Here is a 12,815-nt window from a genome sequence, read left to right as displayed (position 1 = left end):
TTTAAAAACTGCTCGATAACACATAGAAAGAGGGAACTGCTACTGTTAATTTACATAACGACTCAGAAAAACATGATCGTGAAAGACGTGCGTCAGGGAGATACAGTTCACCAAAATTATTTACAGCATGCCTTGAAAGCATTTCCGGAAAGCTAGACTGGGAGAACAGAGGAGTAAATATTGATGGAAGAAACGTAAACCATTAAGATTTGCAGATGACACTGTCCTAATTTCAGAAACAGCAGAGACATTGCAGGAAATGTTAAATGACCTAATTAGAGAAAGTCTCACAGTAGGACTAAAGATGAACCGGAGTAAAACTAATGTTTGATTCAAATCCACCAAAGAGCGTCATCAAAGTAAATGAAGGAGTTCTTGAAGTAGTTGTAGGGTGCAGTTACTTGGGGCAAATATTATAACTAATGAAGACCATGAAAACGAAATAAAAAGACACAGTACAATGGGATGGAAACCTTTCGGTAAACGTACAGTAATCATTAAAAGTAGTTTGCCGTTATGTGTGAAGCGAAAAGTATATAACGAATTTATAATGCCAGCTATGACGTATGGTTGTGAGACATGGAAAATGACAAAATCAAAGGAAAACCAATTACAGTAATCCGTTCTCAAAGACCAGCGGAAAAGTCAGTGTTGTGAATTTCTCTGAGAGACGGTCTCAGTCATGGATTTAGTGGAGAAGGTTGGAGGTATCTGTTTATATATCTATCTACCTATCTGTCTATCTATGTACTTATCTATCTAAATAAATATATATTGATACATATATATAAATATATTTGTGTGGAATTGCAAGGAAGTACAGTAGCCTATATGAAGGACGGTGGAGTGTCTTGAGAGGAGGAAATAAACTCATTTAGTCATACATACAGTAGATAGATAGATTTTTTTTTCTTTTTTATGCGAGGAAGAAGGAACCAAAGGCCATGAGCCCGCAGTAACAGTTCCCTCCAAGAGAAAAACAAAATACAATAGAGAGCCAAATTCAAGATCCGATCATTTTGAGATGCCTGGACACACTACGTTTGAAAGACTGGAGATCATAGGCAGCAGGAAATACAGACAGAGGGAGACAGTTCCAGAGCTGACCTGTTGCATAAATGAAAGACTGGGAGTAACGGTTAACTCTTGCATTAGAGAGTTGGACAGAAAAGGGATGAGAGTTTGCTGCCCGACGGGTGCTACGCGCCCGTCGTAGAGGTGGAGGAATGCAAGCAGACAGTTCAGAGGAGCAGTGACCATTAAAGCAGCGATAGAAAAGAGATAAAGATGCAACAGTGTGGCGAAGAGACAGAGGTTGAAGGGAGTCAGTAAGAGGAGGAGAGTTAATGAGACGAAAAGCCTTTGACTCCACCCTATTGAGAAGAGCTGTATGTGGGGAGCCTCCCCACACATGAGAGTTGTACTCCACACAGGGGCGGATAAAACCTCTGTATAGAGTCAACAATTGTGCAGGGGTAAAGAAAGAGCGGAGTCGGCTTAGCACACCCAATCTCTTGGAAGCAGATTTTACAAGAGATGCAATATGATCTTTCCAAGATAAGTCCCGAGTAAATGAAACCCCAAGCATGTTCAAGGATGATGCAGGATTAAGCTGAATATTATTAAACATTAGTGGGTATACCTGTGGAAGATTTTGTCGGGTTGATAGGTGTAAGAACTGAGTCTTAGATGCATTAAAGACAACCATATTATTTTTACCCCAGTCAGAGATATGAGCCAAGTCAGACATTAGGTGTGCCATAGCCTCATCCCTTGTTTCTTGAAGTAACTGTTGAGATGGGCGTTGCGGGAACCGAATGGAAAGGTGAAGGGTGGAGTCATCAGCGTATGAGTGGATAGGGTTAGATGTACAGCTTAGAAGATCATTGATGAATAAAAGGAAGAGAGTTGGTGATAGGACAGAGCCCTGAGGAACACCACTGTTGATAGATCTAGGAGAAGAACGATGGCCGTCTACAACAGCGGCTACAGAATGACCAGAAAGGAAGCTAGCGATGAAGGCACAGATAGAAGGATAGAAACCGTAGGAGGGCAGTTTGGAAATTAAAGATTTATGCCAGACTCGATCGAAAGCCTTTGAGATGTCAAGTGCAATGGCAAAGCTTTCGCCAAAGTCCCGAAAGGAGGATGACCAGGAGTCTGAAAGGTAGGTGAGAAGATCGCCAGTGGAGCGTCCCTGACGGAACCCATACTGACGATCGGAAAGAAGGTTGTGATAGGAAAGATGCCTTAAAATTTTTCTATTAAGAATTGACTCGAAAACTTTTGAAATACAGGACGTTAAAGCAATTGGACGATAGTTGGAGGGTTGGGAGTGGTCACCCTTCTTTGGGACTGGCTGAATGAGAGCAAACTTCCAGCAAGAAGGAAAGGTACAAGTTGACAGACAAAGGTGAAATAGTTTGCCTAGGCAGGGTGTAAGCACAGAAGCACAGTTCTTGAGAACAACAGGAGGGACCCCATCAGGCCCATATGCCTTGTTAGTACTGAGGCCAGTGATGGCAGAAAATACATCAACTGAAGAAATTTTAATGTCAGCCATGAGGAAGTCAGAGGGGGGAAGTGATGGAGGAACAGCACCGGAATCGTCTAAGGTGGAATTGGAGGAGAAAGTCTGTGCGAAGAGATCTGCTTTATCAGTAGAAGAAATAGCTACAGAACCATCAGAGTAGAAAAGAGGAGGGAAGGATGATGAGGTAAAGTTGTTAGAAAGATTTTTGGCAAGGTGCCAGAAGGAGCGGGAAGAATTCGAGTTGGAGAATTGAGAGCATTTAGTATGGATGAAATTATTTTTAGTAGAGCGAAGGACAGACTTAGCACGATTCCGGGCAGAAACATAAAGATTATGTGATTCAGGGGTGGGTTGGCTCCGGTACCTTTTGTAGGCCTTCTCCTTGTTGCGGACAGCATTAGAACAAGCGTGTTAAACCAAGGCTTTCTTGCGTTAGTCAAAGGATATGAGAAAGGAATGTATGCTTCCATGCCCGAGAGAATAACCTCCGTAATGCGCAAGGCACACTCAGATGGCTCCCTGCCATGGAAGCAATAATCATTCCAGGGAAAATCAAAGAAGTACTGCCTGAGGGTCTCCCAGTCCGTGGCTCCAAAATGCCACAGACGACGTTTCCCTGGAGGGTCCACAGGCCATACCGGAGTGATAGGACAGGTTAAGGTAATAAGGTTGTGATCGGAGGAGCCCAACGGAGAGAAAAGATTAACAGAGTAAGCAGAAGGATTAGTTGTGAGGAAGAGGTCAAGTATGTTGGAGCTCTCTCCAAGGCGGTCAGGGATACGGGTAGGGTGCTGTACAAGCTGCTCTAGGTCATTAAGGATAGAAAAGATGTAGGCTTGTTCACCAGGTGGATCCGTGAAAGGAGAGGAGAGCCAAAGGTGGTGGTGAACATTGAAATCTCCAAGAATGGAGATTTCAGAGAAAGGAGAAATGGACAGAATGTGTTCCATTGTAGAAGTAAGATAGTCGAAGAATTTTTCATAGTCAGTAGAATTAGGGGATACATAAACAGCACAGATATATTTAGTCAGAGAATGACAGGAAAGCCGAAGCCAGAGTTTGGAGAATTCAGAAGAATCAAGTTCAGGAACACAAGAGCAAGATAAGTCGTTGCGTATGTATACACAACAGCCACCTTTGGCTTTGAAATGAGTATAGAGAAAGTAGGAGGATACAGAAAAGGGTTTGCTGTCAGTTGCCTCAGACAGCTGAGTCTCCGTTAGAAAAAGAAGGTGAGGCTTAGAGGAGGAGAGGTGATGCTCAACAGAGCGAAAGTTAGATGAAAGGCCGCGAATGTTGCAGAAATGTAGAAGGAGAGAGTCAGACAGTGGTTCCAGGCACCTCAAGTCGTCACTGGGAGAGGGGCAGATGGCGGGGGCATTTATGGTCCCCCCCCCCCGGGGGACTCCGAGGCTGGGTGAATTGACGCCATTTTTGGTGAATTTTTAATAGGAATTGTAGTGTGTACTGTGCATGTAGTTTGGTGAAGATAGTTAGAGAAATTTGTACTGGAGATAGATACTCGTAAGTAGATAAACTGACTATCTCACACAGACTTGTTCAGATATTAATATTGTTAATCTGGTTCAAGGGTTTATAGGACGAGAACCCGATAAGACTATTAATATATTCCTCAAAATACTGTATTGCCAAACTCAGATAGCCTACTGTTTCTAATTCAACTCTAAGCCTTATCAACGTCGTCGCTCTTTACAAGAGAAAGTAACCAACTAGAGAGATCAAACTGGCTGCAGAGAAGACAAGTGTCAGTGATATTTGTCATTCTGGAAGACAGATCCGATATATGAGAAGAAAATTTTATTTACAAATGGCGATAATACTCCTGGGATGGACGGCGCCACACCAGAGAATAAGATATCGTTGTGTACAACAGTTAACTCTGATAGGTTTACCCCCATGAATGAAAAACTGCTTTTCTTTACCAAACAATATCACGGTGGCTCAGTGGTTCACCGCCTGACTCGTCGCTGGAGAGTCGTGAGTTTGCGCCATGCTCGGGTAAGCTGTCCTGCCGGGAGAGGTAGCACTCTCCTACCACCTAGCTGGTTGTAGCAGCCGTGGCTCAGTGGATTAAAGCGCTCTGACCGAAGGGTCGGAGGTTGGAGTCCACCCAAGGGTCATTGGTAGACATCAGAAAGGGCATCCGGTCATAAAATGCTACACGCTTCAAAACCAAAGTCCCCGATCCAGGGGCAACGCCTTAGCTCTGATCGATACAACGGGGACACGGCGTAAGAAAAAAATATAACTTTGATTCAAAGCACAATCACTGACGCTGTCAGCAGTTACCGAAAACCATTAGTTTCATACTATCGACTGAAATGAAGTAAACGAGCCTGAAGAAAACCACAAACTATACTAACTCAAGAATTCTCCTCCGTGTTCACGCATTCCACCTCACTGCAGCGCAGAGAGTACCAATACCCAGCATGTATCGGCACCATCAGACACCACTTAGATCGGGTGCAAATACCCAAATCAAGGCGGTATCGGAATGTTGGTGCCGCTGATATTGTTGGCGACAGCGGGGTTATGACCCAAGTTTTGGGTTTTGTGCAGGTCTTCCCTGGCGTTGTGAAGGAGATGCCGTGTGTGTGTGTGTGTGTGTGTGTGTGTGTGTGTGTGTGAAAGAATAGAATAAATAAATAATAGACTTTGAAGTGTATGTATGATTGTATCTGCGTGTGTGTGTGTGTGTGTGTGTGTGTGTGTGTGTGTGTGTGTGTGTGTGTGTGTGAAAGAATAGAATAAAAATTTAATAGACTTTGAAGTGTATATGTATGATTGTATCTGCGTGTGTGTGTGTGTGTGTGTGTAATCGAATGGTAATGTAATTCACCGGGTCGGTCAGGATCACTTGATGGTCGTGATCGTCAGCTTTTACCCTCCCGGAAGGGAGCTGAGAGCTCATATAGTCCGATCTAAGGGCAAGGCTGTGACCTTCACACACGCACACACCCGTCCCCTTGCTCAAGGGGGACAGTAACCACCCACTTCGTCAGTGAAACTTTTCGCAACCAGAGCGAGGCGCGAACTCCCGTCCACCAGTTGGCATGCGAGAACATTACCACTGCACCAGCAAGCGGTGTAGCAATGTGTGTGGGCATGACTGTGTAGCAGTGCGACTGAAACTCTTTTGTGTATGCAAGTAAATGTGTGCGTGGAAGAATGTGTTCATGTGTGTTACTTGGGCCCTTGACCCCACCTGGTATAAATTAACAACATCAGCTTCCCTTGACCACAGCGTGAGGAACCTCATCCCATCAACTCTGCCAGACTCTCTCTCTCTCTCTCTCTCTCTCTCTCGATAGCTCCCAGGTCATCCTCTCTGTTGCCACACTCACCCTCCCACTCACCTTGTTCACTCTGCCTCTCGCCCATGCCACCCCTCCATCATCCCATTCACCCCACTCAGACTGCTCGCACTTTCTAAACCTCCCTAGCACAGTCTGTTTCATACCACTCACCCAGCTCTCCTTCTGCTCTCCTTCTTCACTCTGTCATGCCATTCACCCTCCCTTTCATCACACTCATCCTTCCCCTCACCCTACTCACTCTCCCTCTATCCCATCCTCTCATCCATCTCATTCTGCCTCTTACCTACTTGTGAGCGTTCCCACCCACTCACTCCTCTTCAAAGTGAAAACATTCAACCATTGTTAATATGAGATGAATCCTCTAAATGAGTCAGGAGCAAGAAGAATAGAGGGAGCGTCATATTGATTAAAATGGAAAATGGTAGCGGAAAAAATATGTGCCAAACGAGTTCTATTGGCTAAGAAGTATATAAAAATTAATCTCCTCTCTGCCCATCTGAAAATGGATTACCTCTAACAAAACTCTCCTCCTCAGTATATATATATATATATATATATATATATATTCCTCCCGTCTTCCGTTAAAAAATAAAAAGAAGTGAGCAGTCCTCTTCATATCTAACTATTTACTTATCTAGCATTCTGTCTATCTATCTATCTATCTATCCGTAGATGGACAGATGGCTAAACATATATATAAGCAAACGAGGTTGAAAGCAACTGCAGCGTCTGCATTGTTTACTTTCTGCTCAGTGTTTTCGATGCTTCGGGCAAAGCTATGTTGATTTTCATTCATACTTATGAGAAGCTGTCTTATGTTGGTGTATTTGGTAATGTTTCATTCCTTCATGGCAACAACATCAGATCAGTCTGACGAGGTGTTGTTGTTGTTGTTGTTATAGATTTATCCACCTGAATGTCAGAGCCGAGGGGTGGAGCGAGACCTCATTATATAGAGGTGTGCCTACACGTGCTAGCATGTGATTGGTCGGCCAGGAGTGTGTAACGAAAGGTGTGTGTTTGTTGTGTTGTGTTGTGAAATATTTTCCCCACAGCTCTGGTGGGGAACGGGCAAACAAAAGAGCCCGTCAGGGAAAAAAGCAGAGATATAGCCCTCCAGATGAGAGCATAGCTGGGCCGACAAAACGACTGACGAGGTGCATGGCGAACAAGGCGAGGGGAAGGCGCGGTGGTCGGGCAAACAAGCACACGATGGTCGAGGAGGGCAGGGCGGGACGGCGAAGCACGGTGGACTGCGTGGCGCCTATAGAAGGGGCGCCGACGAAGTGCTAGGATGGGGAACCGCCCCGACGCTGCCCTCAACTACCATCCCCGGGTGGAAAGGCAATACGACTCGCCCAGCCCCGAAGCAAATGGAGACCAAGGAGGGAGGCCCAGACACGGTCGTAGGGAGGGCAGGCCCTGGTCCAGGTGGGCGGAGGGAGGAAAACGGCTCTCCCGACCTCTGGGTGGGCAGGTCCTAGGCCGTGGCCCTCCGGGTGGAAAGGACAGGCCTACCCTCCTCGGTGATGCTAGGGGGGCTGGTCCCGCCACGGACTGGAGTGGAGGTGTCGACGGGACGGGAGGTGGTCTGCGAGTGAAGGTGTGTGGCTATTCCATCGGCGGAATTAGCTAGCACATCGAGGTTTGTGATCTTTTGCATGTTGGAAGGATTTGTAAATCCACTAATTGTGCGTTAACTGCAGGTTTCAGTTCGGAAATTTAAAGTGCTTTCAGAAACGTGAGCCTACGTGACTCATTTTCACGGTCAATTATTTCAGTACGTTTTTCGAGGTGCTGACGGGTGAGGGAGGTTTTTTGACTAGTTCTGTAGTGACTTTTTTATCGAACCGTTCTGTAGGTGACATGTAAGACTCCGGTCAGTTTAGTCCTTGTCATTCCTGCGCAGGTATGAGGCCAACAGTCGTGACATGTAGGTATGCTATATAAACATTCATCGACATCTTCACCATTATGAAGCTAAAATTCTGATGACCTTGTGAGGGAATTATGAGGGAGACCATTTTTTTCCCCATTAGGGAATCTGAAACTATAGCTTCGCATCAGTTGATATTTGGACTCATGATGATATAATATTTTTTTCTTAGAATTCCCTTATTTACCATTTCCTAAACTTATGTCCTTCCCTCCAGTATACAATATATATATATATATATATATATATATATATATCATCAGCCGTGAGTATCCACTGCAGGACCGGCCTATCCCGCCCGAAGTCGGGACGATACAGCCAATGTATCTCCACCAAGTGGCTTAGGCTGTCTGGTAGAGATTGAATGTAGAGTGAGAAGTGCTTGTGAGTGTAATTGTAGTGTTGGAGTGGTTTTGGATGTGTGTGTAGTCTGTGAACCAACTGTAATCGGCCCGCGCAAGCCGATTGGGAGCAAGCATACTTTATAGTAAGCGACACTGGTTCAACCACAGCACCCCTTGTGTCCGCCAACGCAGTACGTGGCCGGGTGAACACTCCCAAAGTTTATTACCCTGGCGGGGCCCGAACCCTGGTTCACCCGTGTACGAAACGCACACTCTACCACTGTACCACAGAGGCTCCATATATATATATATATATATATATATATATATATATATATATATATATATATATATATCACCCAGCCATCATCCAATCCTACATTGCGCCATGAGGAGCGTAGGAGCCCGGGGCTAGGCAGTTGGTCTCGACATTTAAGATGAGAGTGACCAGCCTCACTCATCCCTGAGTGGCATTACTTGGTACATGAGCAGTCAACCGCAACCACCCCTTCGATATAAACTTTCACCGGCTCAATCCGACTGGAGCGCAATAATTACCCACTAAACCACCAGGCGCCAAAATCTGGTTACATGGTTACCACCCAGCCTAGTAGATGGTTTCCTGGTGTACAGGAAACCATTTGGCTTGTCACTCAGTGTAGAGTCAACCACAGGCAGAAAATATATATATATATATATATATATATATATATATATATATATATATATATATATATATATATATATATATATATTCTGGTACTCAGCGGGTGTAACCTGGTTAGTGGGTTCATCCCCTCCTTAATCTGCCACCGGGGAAAATGGAGAGAGAGAGAGAGAGAGAGAGAGAGAGAGAGAGAAAGACTTGGAGGACAAGAGAAATCAAGGAGAAGGGGTGGGACAGAGTAGCACTGAGTGAGGGCTGGAGAGAAAAAGGTAATCTGGTTATTCCCCCCATCCTGGACTTTCCACCTAGGGAATAATAACCGTAGGGGGAATGGGCTGTAGGGTAAGTAGAAGACGTTGGAGGAGGTGTCAGCAGGAGAGGGTAGTTGCAGACAGGGACGGATGGTGAGAGAGAGATAAAGATTGAGTGTATGGAGGAGAAGCAAGTGAATGGGAAATGCTGGTGTGATTTCGACCTATCCTTGGGAGTTATAGGCATACTAGTAGCGCAAAGAGATAGGTTTAATTACGAGATGTTTGCATGCACTTGGATACAATAGGTGGGTATACATTAATGACATAGTTAGAAGTGTTGGGAGTTAAAGCATGTATTATCATATGAATTAATAGATTAACAAGTGCCCCTGGGCCCTTCGGGCCCTCTCGCACTTTTTCCTGCAGAAGGCCCGAAATAATAAATATATATATATATATATATATATATATATATATATATATATATATATATATATATATATATATATATATATATATATATATATATATATATAATCACAATAGTCCTAGATGTGTGTCTGTGTTTATGTGTGGGTGTGTGTACCACAACTGAGACTGGAAAAAGTTTCGATGAAACTTGACCAGATGGTTGGAACTGGACCACAAAAGGGCCCCTTGCAGTTTCATGTTGTTTAAAATATTCCAAAGGGATGTTTTAGTTTCAAATATTTGTCCCTAATTGGTGTTACATTACGCGAAAAATGCAGCGGTACATTTCCATGGGGTTCCATGCGTCTCCACAGGAGCAAGCGCAATTCAGAAATGGCTAGGATTTGGGTAATCGATGAGCGGCCCTATTGGATCGCCAAGCGCTTATTATGTACTGTACGACAGTACAGTAATCCTGGGTGAGTGTGTGTCTGTGTGTGCAATGTAATCAAAACTGGAAAAAGGATTTTGATGAAATTCGGCAAGATGGTTCTTATTGGGTCCCGGGCGGACTACATTCAGTTTCATGTTGACTGAACTTTTCTAAAGGGGCTTTTTGGCCCATAATAATTGTCCCCATTGGTGTTACATATCCTGTGCACGAATACAAAATGTGGGAAAATTCCGTGGAATTTCATGAGAGAGAAAAGAGGGGGGGGGGGGGAATGCACGTCGACAGTCTGATATCTGTCACTTCATGGATGTTGCGAACAGATGATTTCATTCTGCAAAACAAGTTAGTAGTTGTGGTGGTGGTAGCTATGATCATGGTGATGGTGGTAGTAGTTATAATGATGTGGTGATGGTAGCTGTTTTCGTGGTGGTGGTGATAGCTGTTCAGATATGATTTCTCATTAGGGTAAGTGCTTTGCGATCCGGTAGGACCGACCGCAAAGCATTCACTCCAGAGCGAAGCGTGATGTAGAAGCAGCTCTCATTTGGTCAAGTGTTGAGCGGCTCTGTATGTCTGCGAGGCGCTTATATATATATATATATATATATATATATATATATATATATATATATATATATATATATATATATATATATACACACACACACACACACACACACACACACACACACACGAGTATAACTTTAGATAGGTGGACCGATTAGGGTAGATTGGTTGACAGATACACTGGAATAGATATTCCTCTGGATCACCATGGATAGCGGATTTAGCTCTACCACGTGAGTTCTTTTCTAGATTTTTTTTTCTTTTTAATGGCAAACCGCTAAGCTATAACCAAAACGATCTTGGTGCATACTTATGTCACCGTTGTGGTCCTCTTTGCTGTGCGTGTGTGTGTGTGTGTGTGTGTGTGTGTGTGTGTGTGTGTGTGTGTGTGTGTGTGTGTGTGTGTGTGTGTGTGTGTTCTCTCTCATTATTAAGCCAAGCCAGTCAGTTACTGCCTAGGACCCGATCTCTTTTCCAATATATCGAATAGTTTGGTTCCAGTTTTAGACCATGACTTGGAATCGCTTGTTTGTAGATACACACCATTTTTCATCCATTTCCTCAGCCGGGTGTGTTTGGCCAATATCATATTTCATGTGCCGTATTTATATGAGCAAATAAATCCCCCACCCCCTTAATGCCTTCAAGTCCTACTCCCATCTGCAACCCTCAAACACCCCGACTCCAACCCCGAGCACCGCATTCTGCCCAAATCTCCGCCCATCTTATCTGGCACCGAAATTTAGCCTACGTTTCCCAAATATATTTTTTTGTCATTTTACCAGGATTGTCTGCTTTCTGAGATCTTTAGATTTTTTTTTCTCTGTTCGTTTGCTTTGCCTTTTCCTTGATCCTTTTCCTTAGATTTGTTATTTCGTACGTATATGTTTCAGTGTGTTTCGTAGTTGTTTTCCTTAATCCAGTGCTTGTTTTCTCATGCTGCTTTTTAGCTGTTTTCGTTGCAGTTTATTTTTTCTCAACTTTCTCGTGTTTTGTTGAAGCACTTACTCTTGCAGAGGCAGATACCTTCTATTTGAGCTTCGTTTTATTTTTTATCCTATAACCCCAGACCATATATATATATATATATATATATATATATATATATATATATATATATATATATATATATATCATCATCATCATCAGCCGTTTGAGTGTCCACTGTAGGACCGGCATATCCCGACCGAAGTGGGGACGATACAGCCAATGTATCTCTACCAAGTGGCTTAGGCTGTCTGGTAGAGATTGTATGTAGGGTGAGAAGTGCTTGTAAGTATATTTGTAGTGTTGGAGTGGCTTTGGATGTGTGCGTAGTCTGTGAACCAAGTGTAATCGGCCCGCGCAAGCCGACTGGGTGCAAGCATACTTTATAGTAAGCTATACTGGTTCAACCACAGCACCCCTTGTGTCCGCTAATGCAGTACGTGGCAGTACGTGGCCGGGTGAACACTCCCAAAGTTTATTACCCTGTCGGGGCGGGAACCTTGGTTCACCCGTGTACGAAATGCACACTCTACCACTGTACCACAGAGGCTCCATATATATATATATATATATATATATATATATATATAGGCATATATTTGGGGGTAGCTCCTATCATTTCTTACTATTTTCTGGATCGTTAAGCTCATTTCCAGACAGCTAATAGCAAAGTTTATCTCACAATAGTCGCAACAAAAAAGAAATCCCTGAGTGAAAAAAAATTCTCTCTCTCTCTCTCTCTCTCTCTCTCTCTCTCTCTCTCTCTCTCTCTCTCTCTCTCCGAACCCAAACCATCCTTCCTCATACAGTCTTCCTCCACTTGTCCCTTCTACCTTCACTCCGAAAACAAGTACTAAATAATAGAGTAAGAAAAATCTCATGAGGTAGGAAGAATAAAACGAAAAAGATGTCAGCGGACTGAAGAAACTGAAGTCGAATTTGTTTGCCTTATTGGCATATAAGAGGCCATTAACCCTCTGAGGTCGGGAATATTAAAATAATTAGTCTTGCCATCGCCTGCCAGTTTATCATCTTGCGATACCCTTAATGAACTGAAGTGTTCAATAAATCCATTATAAACCAAATCAATGCCAGGCGCGTTTTTTAACATGAAGAAAATCGTCCAAAAGTTGCAAGTATAAACAAAAACAAAAAAATGTAACCCGGATTCAAGGAACATTAGACAAAATATTTCGCTAATGATGCTGTAATGGGAAGCCTGCGCGTGGTGGCACCGCTATGACTGGATGACTTAACTGGATGACTTAAGTGGATGACTTAACAAAATGAATGAAGGAGTGCGGCAGATACGCATCTTAAGCTT

This window comes from Coenobita brevimanus, chromosome 77, assembly GCF_032717465.1.
Source record: "Coenobita brevimanus isolate Jiangsu-jjx chromosome 77, ASM3271746v2, whole genome shotgun sequence".
NCBI classification, from domain to species: domain Eukaryota; kingdom Metazoa; phylum Arthropoda; class Malacostraca; order Decapoda; family Coenobitidae; genus Coenobita; species Coenobita brevimanus.
The sequence above is the reverse complement of the archived record's forward strand: the minus strand, read 5'-3'. Positions refer to the sequence as shown.